Source organism: Thermobia domestica, chromosome 8 (assembly GCF_964235325.1).
Source record: "Thermobia domestica chromosome 8, izTheDome1.hap1.1, whole genome shotgun sequence".
NCBI classification, from domain to species: domain Eukaryota; kingdom Metazoa; phylum Arthropoda; class Insecta; order Zygentoma; family Lepismatidae; genus Thermobia; species Thermobia domestica.
In genome coordinates this window covers 87,634,172-87,652,981 of record NC_137461.1, presented here as the reverse complement: position 1 = coordinate 87,652,981, position 18,810 = coordinate 87,634,172, and the positions used below count along the sequence as shown (strand labels likewise).

Sequence of the window (18,810 nt, the reverse complement as noted above, 5' to 3'; positions counted from 1 at the left end):
CTTTATTTTTTCTAGACTCTCTTGACGCGGGGCTGTTTATACTCGGGCTTGTTTGACGTAGGGCCCTTTGGACTCGGTTCTTTTTGTCGCGGGACCATTTTGACCCAGGTCTTTTTCACGCTCGGTCGTTTTATCCCGGAAACTTTTAACTCAAGTCTTTTCGACCCGGGCCATTTTGACTTGGACTCTTTTTTCGCGGAGACTTTTGACCTGGACATTTCACTCTGGGCTGTTTTGACCCGGGCCCTTTTGACGCGGGATCGTTTTGACTCGGGCACTTTTGTCGAAGAGACCTTTTGACGCAGGCCTTTTTGACGCGGGTTCTTTTCTAGCGGGGCTGGTTTGAACCGTGCCCTTTTGAGTTGCATCCCTTTGACCCGGCCTCTTTCGGACCGGGACACAGGACCATTTGTCGCGGGGTCTTTTGACTCGGCTCCTTTTCACGCGGGGCCGTTTCTACTCGGGGCCTTTTGTCGCTAGGCCCTTTTGACCTGCAGACTTTTTGACTTGCGCTCTTTTAACGCGGGGCCGTTTCTTCTCGGGTCCGTATGACGTAGTGACCTTTTGACTCGGGTTTTTTTTCGCGGGATCCTTTTGAGCCGGGTTCTTGACGCAGGGCCCTTTTAACTCAAGCCCATTTAACCTGGGCCCTTTAGACTTGGTGCCATTTTGACACGGGGCCTTCTGTCGCGGAGACCCTTTCACACAGGTCCTTTTGACTCGGGTCCTTTTGTTGCAGAGATATTTTGAACCCGGGCCTTTTGTCGGGGGGTTCTTTTATCCGAGCCCTATTGACCTGGGCTCTTTTCACGCGGAGCCCTTTTTACTTGGGCCTGTTTGACGCAGGTCCATTTTGACTCGGGTCTATTTGTCGCAGGACACTTTTGACACGAGCTCTTTTGACGCTGGGCCGTTTTGATCCCGGGAACGTTTGTTGCAAAGAGCTTTAGACCCGGGCCTTTTCGACTCGGGCATTTTTGTAGCGGGGCCCCTTTTGGCACAGTTCGTTTGGCATAGAGCCCTTTTGACTCGAGCTCTCTTAACACAGGGTTCTTTTTACTCCGGTCTGTTTGTCGCAGGACGATTTTGACCTGAACTTTTTCACGCTGTTCCGATTTGACCCGGGCCCTTTTGAGGCGGGATACTTTTGACCGGAGCTCTTTTTACGCAGGCCCCTTTTAACTCGAGCCCTTTTGACGCGGGGTCGTTTTGAGTCGTTTCCTTTTGTCGCGGATACCCTTATACCCAGACCTTTTTCACGCTGGGCCGCTTTGATTCGGGTCCTTTTGAGGAGGGTTCCTTTCGACCCAGGCTCTTTTGACACAGGGCCTTTTAACTTTATCCCTTTTGACCCGTACAATTTTGACGCTGGGCTGTTTTGACTCAGGCCTTTTCGTTGCGTCGCTCTTTTGACCCTTGCTGTTTAGAAACCGGTCCTTTTGACTCGGGCCCTTTTGTTGCGGGGTCCTTTTGACTTGTTCCCTTTAGAGGCCGCTCCTATGACCCGGCCTTTTCTGACCCAGGGCCAATTTGTTGCGGGCCCTTTTGACCAGGGCCCGTAATGACTCGGGCCCTTTTGGCTCAGTTCCCTTTTGTCGCTGAGATCTCATGACTCGGGGCCGTTTTAACTTGGGGCCTTTTGTCGCGGTGGTCATTTACCCTGGCCCTTTTGACACTGAGACATTATGACCTGGGCTCTCTTGACGTGGGGCTGCCTTTTCTTGGACCCGTTTGACGCAGACCTTTTTCACGATGGGTCGCTTTATTCCTGGCTCTCTTGACGCGGGATAATTTTGTCTCGGGCCTTTTTCACGCCGGACTGTTTTGACCTGGGCCTTTTTGAGGCGGGGTCGTTTTGACCCGTACTCTTTTGACACAGGGCCGTTTTTTTTCGAGCCCTTTGGACTAAGAACCTACTTAATATATATAGCGCAATAAATCGAAAAACTCTATATCGGCCTTTTGCTGCCCCCCCTCCTGTTGGAAAAAATCTTGCTGGTGTTAAGGATTATCATGTTGCTTAGTTACTGTATTATATTGTGCTATACAAACAATAAATACATCTGTGTTTTTTTTAAATAAGAAGAACCTTATTTACATTTATTACGGACCTTGCTTTACGACAGCGAAACATATTCACGTTCAGCGTAATCAGTTTCCATTCTGAAATAAGGACAGTGAGACAAAAGAAATTATTGACGCATACATTTAGGACTTAGAAAAGTGTCCTGCGAACATGTCGTAGTAAATTCCTGAAGAGTGACATTCGCTAGTAGCAATTGTTAGCAGTTATTAACTGAACATAGAAGATAATAAACTGAAAAACTGAAAATACGAATCTTTTCAGAGATGACAGTGTACTGATGCTTTAAATCTGTTCCTTTACTCCTTATACATACGTTATTTCCCTAGTCAAAATAAAAACTCTTCAAAATTATTCACAATTTCTTATGCAACCATCCCTTCCTTGGAGTACTGCGCGGTCACATACCCGTCACGGCGATGTAAAGGCACTTTTGGCGACGAGGATACATGGTGATATTTAGCGTGTTTAGTAACAATGTCAAAGAAAATGAAATGAAATATTTGAGTTTTACGTTCCACGGTTATTCCGGCTAGGCTAAAGGAGACGGCAATGATAAGAAATGAATGTAATGGTGTAATGAATAAAGTAGGAGGAAACGGGAGAACCCCGAGGAAACTACATACACGGTGTTTGTCCACCACGAAGTTCACTTGGCGCAAGCTGGGATCGAACCAGGGACCCCATCCACCGAAATGAACGCTCTACCACTGAGCCACCGCAGCCCCTAACAGTTAAAAAAATTAATAAAAGTTCTTAAATGGTGTTCAGTAACATTAAGAAATTATTATAACCCACCAATAAGTTATGAGGCAAAGATATTTCGTAAAAGTTAATTCCTTAAGCATAAAATTCACAAATGTTAAGATGAGTTTAAAGGACCACTAATCACCACTAGATTGCAACATGGTTCCCTATCTTTCCAATGTATTGTATAAGGAGCGACAATATTTGCAACAATTCAATCACAATCAAGAGATGTATTTCGGAACTTTGCCCAAACTAAATTGAATCAATAATCAGAATATAACCCGTGCATTTTTTTAATATCTCGTTTCTTTCGCTATTGAATTTCATTATTGGGAACATGTTTCTGAAGAGTAAATTAAATGCTATTATCAATGAATAAAATTAAACAAATGAAAATTGCACGAATTATCCTCCGAACATATTCAAGCTGTCTTTGGACATAATTAGTTTAATATTAATCTCTTGACTTGGAATGAATCATTGAGAGTATTTTCGCTTCTTACAAAATACATTTAAATGGTAGGAAAACATGCTACCATCTATTGGTGATATTCGAGCCTTTAATTTCTCAAATTTAATTTAACACTTGCCTTAAATTCCTTTATTTTCTCTCTCCCATCAACATCAAGCATTTAGGGCAAGTCCCATGTATTTTCATATCCCCTGAAACATACGCCAATTCCCTATCCCGATTTGTTTCTAATGAGTAATATTATCTTGACATATATCTTTGTCTCCTATGGTGAGAACATACTTAAATTTAATTATTCTACGTTCTCTCTTTTACAGATTGAAAACATTCTATTCATCTGGAGGTTTATTTAATCACAAACGAAAACAATGGCACTAATTTTAAGCCTTCTGTGGATACTGACAACGATGTCCGCTAGAAGCTACACATTTGACCTTCCTCTGTCTTTGTGGGAAATGGTTCTCCAAGAGTACAGGAAAGCAGTAACAAATCCAGAAGCTAAAGTCCAGGATACACAAAACATTCTTCCAGAATATGACTTCATTGTTATTGGAGCTGGTCCTGCAGGGTCCGTCGTAACCAACAGGCTCACTGAAGTTCCAGGATGGCGAGTACTCCTACTGGAAGCAGGAAAGGATGAAATCCACTTCTCGGATATACCAATCATAGCTAGTTATTTTCAACTAACTGATTTTAATTGGGGTTACAGAACAGAGCCATCTGATTCAGCATGCCTCGCAATGAAACAAAGGCGATGTTCGTGGCCTCGAGGAAAAGTGGTGGGAGGAACTTCTGTACTAAATTATATGATCAACACAAGGGGTACAAAAAAAGATTACGATGAATGGGAAAGCATGGGAAATGACGGATGGGGATATGATGATATACTACCATACTTTCTGAAATCTGAAGATATGACTATTCCTGAACTGATCAATTCGTCTTATCATTCAACGGGTGGGTACCTTACTATAGAAAAAGCACCTTGGCACACACCTCTCAGAGATGCATTCTTACTAGCAGCAGAGGAGCTAGGAATGGCAACAGGTGACTATAATGCAGAGAGCCAAAGAAAGTATTCTTACATTCAAATTACTACAAGAAAAGGATCTCGAGTCAGTGCAGCAAAAGCTTTTCTCAGACCTATACGACTAAGACCGAATTTTCATCTTTCTAAACGTTCAACAGTCACAAAAATTCTCATTAACCCTGACACCAAAACAGCATATGGAGTTGAATACATGAAAAACGGTAAAAAGCGAATAGTTAAAGCGACGAAAGAAATTATTTTATCTGCTGGAGCTATAAATAGTCCTCAACTTCTTATGCTTTCAGGTATAGGTCCGCGGGAACACCTTGAAGAACTAGGAATACCCGTTATACAAGACCTCAAAGTTGGATATAACTTACAAGATCATGTGAGCGCAGCCGTTGCGGTATTTCGTATAAATGATTCTGTGTCCTTTTTGGAAGAGCGATTCAACACCCTCAGGAACTATTTTGAGTATTATCTTAACCACAGTGGGCCTTTATCAGTTCCTGGAGGTGCAGAAGGCCTTGGATGGGAGAAAACAAAATATTCAGATTCCGATGATGACAGACCCGACTTAGAAATAATTTTTGGTAGTGGTTGTATCAATTCTGAGTCAAAAACTGGAAGCGTGCGAAAAGGAATAGGATTTACAGATGAAGCTTACAATGCTTATTTCGGACCAATCGATAATAAAGACGTTTGGAGTGCCTTGCCAGTAAGAATGCATCCCGAAAGCAGAGGTTTAGTGAAACTTAGAAGTAAAAATCCGTTACATAAGCCTGTCATGTATCATAATTATTTTGAAGTTCGTAAAGACTTGGAAATCACAATAGAGGGCATAAAAAGAATCCTTGCTCTAAGTGAAACAAATGCTTTTCAGAAATATGACTCAACTTTGTATGAAAGACCAGTGGCAGGTTGTGAACAGGAAGAATTCGGTACAGACGCATATTGGGAATGTGCTATTAGGCATCATACAATTCCTCTTCATCATCAATGCGGAACGTGCAAAATGGGTCCATCTTCAGATCCCGATGCTGTTGTCGATCCTGAACTAAAAGTGTACGGAATAAATGGTTTGCGAGTGATAGACGCTTCTATAATACCTAAAATACCAACTGCCCATCTAACTACACCGTGCTACATGATTGGGGAAAAAGGTGCAGATTTGATCAAGAAGACATGGAGAAAACTGTAATATTATTAAAAAGTTTAAGAGATTACACTATTATTCCATTACGCGATGAATGAACATACAATATTACATCAAACATTAAGTCAATAATAAAGGTTGAAAAATACTGCCAAAAACTAGCATTCAGAAGTGGTTCTCGAAGTTCATCCTTGTGGTCTTCTTAGACTGACCACTGATTAAAAAAAAAAAAAAATCAAGTGAATTGTATATCACACACTACAGTTGAGAATTAAAACCAAGTATTTATTAAATAATTAATAAGGCAAATGTTTATATTTTTGATAGTAACTTCTAAAAGTAAATAGAACTTCTTTAAAAAGTATTTTTCCCACTAATATCCATATAAAATTAAGATAGTTTTAAGTAATGCTATTTTAAAGATATAACTTGTACACAAATACATGTTCAAAACATTATTTAAAAAAAAAAAAACAATAAATTGCTTTTGAAGTAGACAAGAGTAGGCGGTTTCTAGAACATTTTGACTAATAAAAATGATCCTCGCTTTATAAAGAAGTTTGAGAGACGCTGCCCTAGAATATGAAAAGTAATAAGGTAGGTGAAGGTAAATACGCCATGCTAAGGGTTTTGGATTTTTTTATGGCCTTAATTTTCATTAAACACAAAGAACAAGACAGGTGCGTTGCAGAGCAGCCTTTTCCGAGTGTAGAAAAAATGTGGTAATGATGTGACTCATTCTATTTTGTACCCAAGGTAAAAGTAAAAAGTGTTACCAAGTTGCACATTTATCGACATGTGCAGCAATTACGCCAATTCTATGATACTACTAGAAACCTGTAATAAATCTTGCAGCTGCTTACATCGTCTGTAATATACAAACTCAAATATTACTACACAACATGGCTGAAAGAAAAAATAGAATAACCAAAGTGCAAGATGAAGATAAAAAGATAAAATGTAAAAACGATAATTTCTAAAGTTGAAATGAAGTTCCAAACTGAAAAGTTTCAATCCATAAAAAGATAAACAAACAGTGTTGCTGTACCGTGACTTAAAAAAACTACACCGATATTTCATGGAACATGTGGAACAAATGAAAATATCTTTGTCTTCTGCAGTCAATCCTGCACAAGCCCTGGTGTATTTCGCTGCACCATGCTTGGTATTGATTTAGTAGCCATGGAATCACAAATACTAAAATTACAATTACAAAACAAACTGTTCCTAGACGGACACGAAATAAGGGATACCTTGCTGTAAACAATCGGCAATGTTCTTAGTTAGCACGGTACTACTAACGGATTCTTACCTCTATTGAAATAATAATGTCCTTCCACGGAACCTTCCCGAAGCAAATAACACTGCACGGCGTGGCAGTCTCAGCGCTGTCTCCCGGAATATTCGTCAAATCAGACTTGTCCAAGACCATGGCACTTATTGGAAGCGGATTCTAACGGATTTCGTCGGAAACGTCCAGTACTGAAAACTTGACGTATTTAGCTGAACTACCGTATATACCTACAGTTACCTTACTTCATTGACTGAAATTCAATGTCCCTTCTCAACACAATTCTATATGAGACACGGCCTACTGTTTAAAATGGGATGCGAACCAGAATTTCGGCTTGTAACTGCGATACGCATCTGAAAGGATGCATACAGAAAGCACGTACGATAGCCATACAGCCACGAACAGACAGTCGTAAACCCTAATCTGCAGGCACAGAAGGAAAATTAGAAGCTAAACCAAATATTTAATTCATTATTTCACAGTTTCATATTAACACGTAAGTAGTTCTTTAATAATCGACTACCGTAATTTCTATTTTTATTTGTTAGATAATATAGTCATGATATACAAGTATAGCTGATACTAATTCACATTGACTCCAATAATGGTCATTAAAAAAAGATGATTCCCATCTTCAAACTAAAATGAAACAAAAACAAAAAATAAATTTACATAAGGTTATTAAGGAATAAATATATGTATAAACATTACTAAAAGGGTACCCAAATCGCGTTCTAGCAATAGGCCTACTGTCTAGATTGGCGAGATTAACTGTGACAGCTATGTGCAGTAGTCTGTGGCAACTTAACGTGGGGAGATACACAACTCAACAACGCATAGAAATTATTCGAATAGGCTATACCATATCACTCTGGTCTCAGGCACAACAAGTTCCCCGGAAGCATTTGTCTGGAAATGGAAATGTGAACTGGCCGCCCAGATCATATGATTTCTCCGCCGTGGATTATTTTCTATTAGATTGTCTCAGGTCTAGGGGAATAAGCCAGGAACAATTCGGGAACTAGAGGTGAACATGTGCAAAAGTGTCTTTAAAAAAAATCAGAATACATTCCACCTATCGAAGCAAATGCGACATTACCTTCAAAAGATAGTCCCACATATTTCTTCCCACAATAAGGAAAACTATTATTTCAGTATCACTTGTAGTTTTCATTCTATCCCATTTTATAATTCTAACGTTCTTGTTGGTACTCCTATACACTACATATATTAGGACGGTCCCACTTTTATTCATAATCTCTTGAAACAACTTTTTCGTTTCTCTTGTTTAATATGTACAAGAAAATTCTCCTCTCGACTAATAAAGAATCTTTTGCTATCGTTCCTTTCCTTCTTGGGGAGGGGGAGGAAAAGGACGCTCTTGGCAATCTTCCGATTTCAATATTGGATTCTACAATTCGGAACACCATCATAGTTTCATAATGTCAAAAGAAACAAACTCATTTTTATTTTATAACGAACACTGTTTAAATCACATTCAAGTATTTAATAGGTACAGTATTTTATCGTTTTATTTCAGTACGAATCATAGCATATATTTTATTATTGTATTATTTTTAGAAGTTCATGGAAAAGTCTAGAATCGAAATATTCTCAATATCTTGAAAATAAGACAGTCAAAAAAAAAAAAAACTTAATTTCATAGATGCTTCCATTTCCTAAACTTCACTTGGTTTGACAAATAGTGTACAGACTTTGTTACAAACTTGTATTATTGTATTTTTTAATACAAACTTGTACTACTGAATGATAAATCTACATAAGTAAATGCAATGCAAACAAACAATATTAGCAGTTTTTATAAGATTCCATTCACTATGTGTAGCTCAGTGATGAAACGGGTCACAACTTTTGTCTGGAACACCCGAGTCTGGGTATCGCTTCTCAGACCCGGTCTGATCCAGTTACCAAGACATACCTAAGAACCTGGACAGATTCCATGAACTAGAACCACCGAAATATCAGCTCTACAGCATTACTGCCGAAATATATAATGGACACCAAATGCTTTTACGTGTTACTGTGGGCAATATCTTTAATTCTTCTTTCTGAACCTTTCATATAGAATTTGTCTAATTCGAGGTCTCTCAAAATCGTCGAACATCTCGAATGGGCATCTTTTAATGCCAACTACTAGAAAGAATGCAGGAATCATTGTGGACGAAGCAGTCAGGCCTTGTCAATCGCCAAAGTGTTATCATCCAACATGATAACACTAAGCCACATACTACTGTGATGACACGTCAAAAATTAATGGAAGTTTTACCCCACCCGCCATATTCCCCTGACTTGGTCTCTACCCCTACAGACTTCTACTTTTTCGCGCTTTGCAAGTGGCGAAAATACGCAGTTTTAGGACATTCATAACTAAAAGTAGAATTTGAAGTGCATATTTTCTACCCCAGGATGTCAGTCAAGGTATGTAGAATTTTTATGTGTCACATTTCTCTTCCAGCTGCATTGGAGTTATGCTAATCCTGCCAAACTTGGTTGTACGGAACACTTATGTGTTGCGTGAGAGAGTAACAGTATTGTCTCGTAATAACTGGAGTAAAACCACAGCAAATACCTTGTAAAGTAGAGTCTCATATCTTTCTTCAATATTTTAAATAATTAATAACTCATTTTGTTCAGCTTGATAACTTTATCAGTTTAATTAATATTTTGCTCTACCGACTTTGCTAGATAATTTGCATAGTATTCTAAATTAATTCATTAATATTCAGACTCTATTTAATATTCACTATTTGTATTTAATTTACATACCCCCACTATCGCAGCCAACATACCCACACTTCACAAGTACATACACTGCAGTCAGAAAGTGTGTTTTGAAATACTACAGAAGTATATGCTATGTATTACAACACAACTGACCCGTTCACTCACTTCGAACCGCGATTTTACTGTTATTCCGGCTAATCTAAACAATCCGAACAGGATTCAGTCCCAATTAGTTCGGATTAGCAGGACTCCACTATATATACGTACATACAGGGTGGCCCATTTTAATCTTTCCACGGAAATATCTCGAAAACAGTTGAACATAAATGAACTGAACAAAACTCAAATTGGAAATACCATGGGGCAAATCGAATGGTGATGCGGTGGCCTCCACGGCCGCTCTTCAAGGGGGCCCGGGACCCAACTTTAAAATTTTAAATGGAAACATGGAACAAGTGACACCTCGTTCGATAGATCTTTAAAAACTAAAAAGCGATGTGACAAAAGATTTTTCATATCGGTCACCGTATTCAAAATGGTTGCCAAGATATGTTACCTGTATCAGATAAACGTCCAGTAGCACTAATATGAAAACGATTGAACATAAATGAACCAAACAAAAACTCAAATAGGAAAGCCATGGGGAGAATCGAATGATGTTTTCGCGGTGTCCTCCCCCCCCCCCAGGGCTGCCTTTCATGGGGGCCCAGGCGCAACTTAGAAATTTTAACGAAAATATGCGTCAAGTGATACTTCGTTCGATAGATCTTCATATACTAAACATCATTGTGGCAAAAGATTGTTCATGTGGGTCATCGTTCTCAAAATGGCCGCCAAGACGTGGTGCATTCATCAGACAAAACGTCGAGTACCACTAATATGAAAACTATTGATGATAATAACGGATGAACAGAATAAAACTCCTATACGAAATCACAGAGGGAATTTATCATTCCACGGCTCGAAAATATGGCAACAGAGGAGATGATTAGAGTAGAAGTGTCATAATGCAAAGGAGGAAATCTAATTCTTAGAAAATCATCGTTCCAACGTCCTCCGTAAGTGGGTGAAGCGGGACGGGAAGGAACGGTGAAACTGCAAATGAGAACCTTATTTTTTTGCAAGTTGTATCTACACAACAAAATTATCTTAAATATGTTTTATAAGAGATGGATTTCTGTAATGGAAAAAAGTAGGTAAAGTTCTTGTTAAATGGTACCTTCTATTTTGGTTGCAGGCAATGATTTGTGCAAAAATGAATCAACTGAAATGCGAAACCAATTTGTTGAACAATGCAATTTTAGAACAATGTGTACAAACGTTGGTTTTGCTCAAAAGTCGTCTGCACAATATTGATTCATTACAGTACCAGTGACTTGTACACCCAAGTGTTTCAGACAAACCATACCTATTGCAAGTAAAAGTGGGGTTCTCATTTGTGATTTTACCATTCATTCCTACTTCACCCACTTACGGAGGGAGATCGGAAAGATAATTTTCTAAGAATTAGTTTTCCTCTTTAGCATTATGTCACTTATACTTTAATACTATTAATATTATCGTTAGATTATTTTCGAGGAGTGAAATGATATATACCCTCTGTGATTTCCTACACGAGTTTTATCCTGTTCATTATCTCCAACAGTTTTCATATTAGTGGTACTGGACGTTTTATCTGATACACGCACCACGTCTTGGCGGCCATTTTGAGAACGATGACCCACATGAACAATCTTTTGCCACAATGATGTCTAGTGTATGAAGATCTATCGAACGAAGTATCACTTGACGCATATTTTCGTTAAAATTTCTAAGTTGCGCCTGGGCCCCCATGAAAGGCAGCCCTGGGGGGGAGACACCGCGAAAACATCATTCGATTCTCCCCATGGCTTTCCTATTTGAGTTTTTGTTTGGTTCATTTATGTTCAACCGTTTTCATATTAGTGCTACTGGACGTTTATCTGATACATATATCTTGGCGACCATTTTGAATACGGTGACCGATATGAAAAATCTTTTGTCACATCGCATTTTAGTTTTTAAAGATCAATCGAACGAAGTGTCACATATATATTAGGATGGTTCATCAGGATGGGTTTTATAAAAAGTTTCAGCTACATAACGAGACACACTGTGCCTTACTTCTGTTTGATATTAAGAACCTATGTGCGAAATATGAACTGGATTAAGCACAATTTAGAACTCCTCCAAAATGTTTACTTTAGTTGATCTTTCACATTTCATAAAAAATATGGTTAGCGTGAAATTGAAAAGATATATAACGTTCTAGATTCTACAAAGGTTGATCTTTCTTCTTCGTCGTCGAATATTTTTCTATAGAAGACAATGATGATCCTCAATATGGTCCTAGTCAGGCGAAAAAGAAAAATACAAATGGAAATTCTTCTCATACACATTTGGCCTCAGAAATAACTTAACCCCAGAACCCTGGCTCAATCTGCAGGTCTGACCACTGAAGGAAACTCTCTTAACAAGTCTCATTCAACGCCATCAAAAGAGAAAGAGCGAAGAAGTAGGAAAGAGGGTCTTGTCTGTAATGCCTGTTGCTGCCATATCTCCAGCTGTTCAACTTCTGCTTCATTGGCATACAAAGATACTGCTACACATTGATCTTCACCATTGTAGCAATGTTCATAGCATTGTTTTGGTAGTAACTGGAAACGGTATATACGTTCTGATTGCTGTGCCGCAGATCTTTCACAGCACAGATATAGTTCAAGCCGAAACCTGTTGTTCGGCATTCATAGAATGTGGCTTGCAGGATCAGATTACAGGACCTGTCTTCGACACAACAGCATCCAACACCGGCCTTCTGTAGGGAGCTTGCATCAAGATTCAGCAGATGTTGGGTAAGGAGCTCCTCTGGCTGGTCTGCCGGCATCACATTTTGGGGTCCTTCAGCAGGACCGAACATCTCCTTGTCTGCACGGTTCAAGGAGCAATGGCATTTTCTTGACCTCGATTACTGGAGCTCTGCACTCGATGATTCTGATCTGGGGGAAAGATTGTCGGAATCAGGGGACCTAGCAGACCTGAAATCCCAAGCATTATTTTTCCTGAAAAATGCAATTGAATTTTACGCACATCCCCGTGGCGATTACAAAGAATTTCTGGTTCTTTCATATGCCTTCTTGGGTGAAGATCCTGAAGAGGAAGTTCGCATTCAAACCTCTAGCGCTTTCCACTATGCCAGGTGGATGGCAAACGTATGATAAAGATATTCCTCTTCATTCGTCGTTAGTTTCAGCGTCTTCAGGAAGCAGCTGAACTAACGACGAATAAACTTAAGGCAGTTAACTAACAAACTTCAGTCTCTTCGTCAATCTTTTGTACTGGTATGACGCATTAATCGCTGCTTACATTCCGAAAAATAATTATGACTTTATGAAGGACCTTGAAGCTGGTCTGCTAGATCAGGCCAGTGCCATAATGGCTTTAAATGTTCTTCAGACACATCTGTGATGTGACTTGCCTTTCTTGACGAACGAGTCTCTTACCATCACCAAAAGAAGATGGTGGATAAATTGGGCATGCCAGAAGGGGGCACAAAGGGTTAGTGAGGAAAAACTTAATCCTGACAGCCCTCCATGACTGCACCGACCACGACTGAAAATGAGAAAGATCTTCGATGCGATACTTACAAATGGTCAAAAGAAGTTTCTTACCTTCCTTATGACAGACTCATCAACATGGGAGGATGATTTATACAACATGAATTTACACACCATGAATTTAAGAATGCTCTCAAGGGTCAGGCAGTTGTTAACGACACTGCTGGGCGCGGGATTGCTCTTGGTACTAATTTTAACAATTGCCTAACGAAGGATGCGTCTCAGAAACACGAAAGTATCGTAAAGATATGCAATCTGATTAGAAGTCTTTGTTTGTTGTACGTGAAATGTTGCGAGTGCAATATGTGCAACCTTGACGCTACCTGCATTGCAGATTCGTTTAATATAGGTTTTTGCATTTCTACTTTTGTACTGACATAATCATTTCCCTTAAAAGTGGGGGAAGACGAATAGATGCATCCAGACAACGTAGAAAATTGTACGCACGTAGTAATTTGTTTCGTATTGAAGTGTTGTGTATCTGCATATACGCTGTTTCAAAACTACTTTGAAGATAAGATACAACGATATTGTATATCTATTTTATGAATTTCTTCTATTCTTATATCTTGGTTTTGGGCAAATGGTGCTTAAAAGTACACAAATGTCGTGTAGTAGAAGAAAATAGATATGTTGTTAATTCTAAATAGAAAGAAATAAAATTTAATCTCAATAGTTGAAATATATGTTGGTTTTATAGGTGTAATCTGCATTTATAGTTATCATAACAGCAGATAGTCGTTTATTTAAACGTTGCTATGATAACCGAAAAAGAAAAGAATAATTAATGGAGTTTGGAGAATAAAGGTAATAGTGATATAAGTTGTCGTGCCTGATTTAATGTATTTTGACCGTGTTAACGTAACTAAAAAATTACACGAACTGTGGGCTGAAATGTAACGTGAAAAATAATAAGTTAATAATCGTTACATTTTAAATGGTGGTTCCAATATGTTACAAAGAAAGTCATTTTTGGGGGGACTCCTAAATTTTGGATTAGGAAGACAAAATTTCGTAAGTGAATTCTTTACAGTAATTGGTACAAATCGAAGATGTGCCTTAATTAAAATAAACACTTTTGCAAAACTGAACCACCCTTATAATCAGCATTTCCTTTAAGCGGCATCGCATCGCAGTTTATGAAAAAAAAATCGAAAGGAGATACAAATTGAAAAATACATCGCAAACTGCGATGCATCTTTCATTATTACCACGGAAGCTAAAATAAGGAGCAAGCTGACTTTTTTTTAAAAAACTTTTCTTTGAAGGGTCGGTTGCTGCAAGAAAAAATGGCTTAACTTTGGGTTAGAAAACAGTTTTCTACTTGCCTTTCCTTCCCTTTGTCGGTTTGTTGCTATTGGGTCATTCTCCAGACCTCAGATTTCGGGTCACCTTGTTTCTAAGTGTAGGCGCATTGGCAGCAGAGAACACACGTTCAAACTATATTGGACCTTCCCGTATGGTGTAGCGTGAATGGGGCTTGGATATGGTTAGTAAAACGTAGAAGTGCGTACAGTAGATCACTGAAACATAACGGCATTCTTCAGCGCCGAATATGTAGAAAAATACACTCGTATTTCCTTCTCTTTTCTTTTCGCTTTTTGTTTGAAGTACTGATACACCGATTGATATGCTGGATGCCATTTACGACCCTTGTAGGGACCAACATACAGTATTTGCAAGAATTCTCGCGAGACGTCACGAATCTAACTCAAAGAGACATTCCGACCAGGAAGACCCTCTCTCTATATAATTATTCTATAATCACTCATACTACACAGACAATGCGAAACAAAATTTACAAATTGCGATGCAACTTTGAATTTGTATCGCAGTTTACTAGCCAAAAAATAATTTGTAAAAAAAGGCTTATATATATCTGGGGCCGGCCACCTTGACTAAGATGTTGCAAATCTGTATATATAAATGGAGTATAGGCAACTTCCTGTACTCGAATATCACTTCTCACGTAAATTGACTTCTCATTATTAATTCTATCATATAACTTAAAATGGTGTATTTCTCACCACTTTTGTGCCTTTCTGATTGGCTTGCGGACCCCAGATTGGGAAAAGATGCACTAGAGTCACCGGACCGATTGTGGTTCGGTTGAACGAAAAATTCGGTTAAACCGGAATAAAGGATTTTTGATATACGGAATTGTGTATTTGATATATTTTTAGCGAAGACACAGTTCGGAGTGAGTATAGCCAATTGCATCGTAACAATGAACTTACTTTTTGATAAATAACAGTTAAATCAAAACAATTACTGTACTCGTTGTTGATGTTCTTAAATAGAAGTCACACATGATTTTTTTTTTTTTTTTTTTTTTTTTGTGATCTGCTTAACCCGGAAATTCGGTTAAAGGGGCTGTAGTGCATTTAAAAAGTTAAACTAATAACATCTTTGAAATAGGCTTTGAAATAATTCATAGTTAGTCCCCTTTCAATTTCATATCTAAATTTCATTACAACATATACGTCTGCATATAAAAGACCATTTCAGACGTCTTTTGTCACCAGCGTGCCCTGTATCCCACGACACTGCCCTCATGATTTATCTGTTTCTCCCCACGCCAACGTTTACCAAAATTAGTACCATGGGTTTTCTCAGCTGAGAGCGCCGGAATTCTTGTGATTTATGGCACATCCGAGAAAAAGAGATGAAATGTTTCTTCTCTTTCAGTTTGCGTTGTACAAGCTGACATCACGAAAGATACATACTTACAATCTAGCCAACTCGATTATCCCGTATTAGACTCTTTCTCTTTCTCTGTCCTGCTGGTTACTGTTATACATACTAGGGAATATATCGCATTAATCCAAAACAAATATTTAGTATTGTTCGACCGCATTTTGATATCTATAGGTGATAAACTAACTATAAATTGATAATGACAATATATTAAAGTTCATTAAATTCCCATTGCACTTGTGCAGCTGAAGACTTTTACACTAAAGAGAATTTGCACAAAAAAGCGCGGACAAGCCTTTTTGCGTAAACGATTTCTCTTTTAACTGCCACACACATTAGAGAAATATCCGTATGAACCCTGATTCTCAACTCATTTGAGAAGATGTAAGTCGATCTAGTTCTCCTCGAAGAAAATCTCAAAAAGAAATTGGATGAAGAAGAAATCCATTTCCAATGTACTTGCATGAAATAAAAAAAAAAAAGAAGCAAAACTACTTGAAGTCAATAAATGTTATAAATGATTTTTAAAAATTCATTAATTTGGATGAAAAATGCATATTATTATCAATTTCTATGATAGCCAAATATCATATTGGTTGCAAATTTTTGTTTTTATAGATAGACGACAACATTTTTGTATTTCTAGTATTAACAAGGAAGGGACATGAACCTGTCATCCGGACGTCCGAATCAAACCTAGTGAATATTACAGTGACACTCTATACAGATCACTCTCACGTTGAATTCAATATCCTGGTTTACATATTTTAATATATATATTTCTCGCAACTAAACAATTTTTTGTGTTGGGTTTTTTTTATGTCCCTCAAACTCTATCAGGATATTTCACCTGCGAACATTTTAAAACAGCGAATAAATTCACAAATTAACTTAACTCACAATTTATAGGAAAAATGTTGCACTGTACACTTTTTGACATTAATAAAACGCTAACAACTGATTTCAGGATACAAATATATTCTGAAACTAAACAAATGGCTTTTAATTTAGATCGGACGAACATTGACGAGTGGGAGCCGACAGAGAAAAGCTGAATGACGTCATTCCTATAAACAGACGCCTCGTTTGTCAAAAGGAATGACACGTCAAACAAGGGAGAAAAGCCATCATTAGATCTTTTTTAAGTGGAAAAGCTAACAGAGCCACAAGAAATCTATCCATAAAACGCAAAGAAAACGATAAGGTCACGGGACTTTAGATTAACAACATCCTACAATTGGACTGCAAAAGGTTATTTTTAGTACGTGACAAATATACAATTATTTCCTGTTTCTTCTTTGCCTCTTTGTGTCTAACAATTAGGATGATTTTCCGAACTCCACATTCTTTAAAAGTTTCAGTTACCCCGAAGGTGAAACTACTAATGTAAGCATTACTTCACAGAAGTAAAAGCAATTCAAATAGATGCATACAGTAATTATTTACAAGAGAAGTACAGTAAGTGTTGCTGTATGGTTAGTGTTTCCGCTTTGAAACCAAGAAACCGGACTCAATCCTACAACCAGATCATCCTGATCAAGATTCTTCCTTCAGTCGCAGCAACTAAAATGGTCCCACATGATAGCTTTACAAAACTGTCACGGTAGACTTCCTTTCAAATTCTTTTTCATCCTCAAATAACTTAATTTTCAGTTTTCTCGTGATTATATGGTTACCATTAGGGATAACCAATTCCGGAAATTTTACTTTCCAGAATCCGAAAAGTAAAATCGGGAAATTCCGCAATTCGGAAAAATTCCGGATTTTTCTGAATTCTGAAATTTTCCGAATTCCGGAAAGTGAAATTTCCGATTCTGGAAAATTTTGGCCATCCCTAGTTATATACGCCTTTACCTAGAGGTGGATGTTGCAGAAACATTTTAAACTTCAACCCAACAACATTAGCTGTATTTTAAATAACATTTTTTTAAAATAAATAAAATAAATCCACAAAATTTCATGATGCTAGCTAGATATGGACATTCATTCCTCAGCAGTTGCAGTTACTTAAAAAAGATTTTAAAAATCCTTGATCGCTCGGAAAACAACAAGCTTAACGTGGTAAAATGTTATTTTAAAACACTCTGTTACTACAATAATTTGTCCCTTCTTTGTCACTACATTTTCCCATCTCTAACAAATCAATAAAACAGCACAAAGATATTCACAATGTTCTCTCTTCTTTAACACTATGCAAATCTGCTAGCCACAGTAACCAACAGACATTTACATCAAAGTCACTGATGCTCTTGTTGAAACTGGGATTTTTATACCAACTTTACTTTGAAAGAGAATATTGCTATATTGATTCAAATGTTTCACATGATTTACATGGTTAATATATTACAGTCCAGACAAGTAAGATTTTTTCCCTTTCTCTCTTTAACAGACATTTGGGCGATCAGCCAATATAAGAAAATCATCATGGAAAAATGTGTTTTCGGCTGTAGTGTGCAAGGCTCCCTGTGGAACTCAACATGCACATACGAACGTTCTGCACTTGTATGTGGCTCTAACCAAGAAGCCTCTTTCAGTAGTAGAATAATCTAATCTAACAGTAGATTCCAACACAAAGTTACTGCAAAACCAGCGCATTAACCGGTAGATACAATAGTGATAGTGAAAGTCCTTTGTTATTCCTCTAATGAAAAGTCACGATCTTTTTCATATATGATTTTGTTTCTACTATAGTCAGACTTGGAGAATATCAGGTTATCTAAAAATTATTGAGGCTTTGGAAGACAAAACTGAGAATATATTTACTGTTATTTGAAAGTAACAACATGAAACCACATGTGCACCATTTTGTTTAACGACCTTCTGCCATTTTTCTGGGAACATCATAATCCCGTCGCTATAAACTTATGTGGTTTCTGGTCAAAAACTGCGACAATTGTTTTGTGCAGACTTCTTTTGAAACTAACACTGTTCAGAGAATTTTGCAGAGACCG

The 18,810-nt window shown here is 38.0% G+C and overlaps 1 long non-coding RNA gene and 1 pseudogene across 4 annotated transcripts in view; one reads left to right on the top strand and one right to left on the bottom strand.

Annotated features, from left to right (window-relative positions):
• The window catches only part of LOC145693034 (glucose dehydrogenase [FAD, quinone] pseudogene), a 44,095-nt pseudogene extending 38,554 nt beyond the window's left edge, over positions 1-5,541 (top strand). Inside the window, exon 2 of the transcript XR_014132687.1 lies at positions 3,623-5,541. The product of XR_014132687.1 is annotated as a glucose dehydrogenase [FAD, quinone] pseudogene (transcript). The remainder of the gene's footprint in view (positions 1-3,622) is intronic.
• The window catches only part of LOC145693035 (uncharacterized), a 348,162-nt gene that overhangs the window by 200,527 nt on the left and 128,825 nt on the right, over positions 1-18,810 (bottom strand). The gene's annotated exons all lie outside the window — the stretch shown is intronic.